The following is a 1,203-nucleotide window of genomic DNA, read 5'->3' as shown; positions in this document are numbered from 1 at the left end:
GGGGGGGTGGTTTTTTTGGTCTTTTAATGGGTCTTGGGTCTGGGATAATTTTCATTGATTGGGGGGGGTTGGTTACAAGTTGTCAAGGGTTAGGAAAAGGGCTAAGCAAAGGAGATTAGATTTAAGGTTCTTATTTTAAAAAAAAGAAAGAAAGAAGGAAAGAAAAGAAAAATGTAAATACTTTACATTGGATTGGATCGTTTTATATTGTATACAAGTTATATACATTGAAATTGATATTGTTAGAAAATGCTATATGTATATTTCTAATTGTACCGTTCATTTAACAATGTAATGCAATTTTCTGATCCTTGAATGTTGTTATTACCAACTATTAGGATATAAAAAAATGAAAGTTAGTAGTTAGACATTATAATAGAACTTGTAGTTATATTAGGTGTGTTTTAAAGATTGAGTACATATATTTTAGATAGACAGGTTATCTTCAGACCCTTCAGAGATCTACAGAATATGACATTTAAAATGTTTTAGTAACTTAGAAAACTTTTCTTTTTTGTTATGACTATGAGACATGCCGGCTCCTGGCAGTACCAATCTACTTCAGAGAAAATATGGGCATTGAAAAAACTGCAATTGGAGTTAACTTCCATTGTGGCAAAAGTTAGCCACTGGACAACAAAGTATCCTCAAATCAACTGCTGATAAACAGGACAGACAGGACACGAAACAAAGGACTACTGATTCTTGTCAAAACAAGTGTGGTTACGGACAATATGGCACCATCCCTGAAGTGGCCTTCCCAATCCGGGAAAAGTACAGTGCCCTTTTCTTCGAAGGCAGCTGAACAGGCAGTGGGCCGATGGCTTCTGATGTGCAATGGGACAGTGGCTGAAACAGTTATTCTTCAAGAGTAATTAAGCGCACGTCTCTCAACAGTAGAATGGCATTTAATAGAGGGATGTGGAGAAGAACGGGATGCTGAGATGAAGCCACATACACACATAGCCAAGAAGAATGGACAGCTGAATTCAAAAAAACATCAACAATTTCCAGAATTTAAAATCCTGAATCATGACATGACAATAGTGGAATTCAGGTGTTTCTGGTATATAGACTGCTCTCACACCAATGTGAGATTGAACTGTTGACCTTGTGTACATCCTACTTCCCAAATACGCTAAGATACGCTAAGCCTATAGGCTGAAGATGATGCCCCGACACTGCGGAGAAACCTCAGATGAT

This window comes from Peromyscus californicus, unplaced genomic scaffold, assembly GCF_007827085.1.
Source record: "Peromyscus californicus insignis strain IS unplaced genomic scaffold, ASM782708v3 Scaffold_22__1_contigs__length_63687245, whole genome shotgun sequence".
Lineage (NCBI taxonomy): Eukaryota > Metazoa > Chordata > Mammalia > Rodentia > Cricetidae > Peromyscus > Peromyscus californicus.
The sequence above is the reverse complement of the archived record's forward strand: the minus strand, read 5'-3'. Positions refer to the sequence as shown.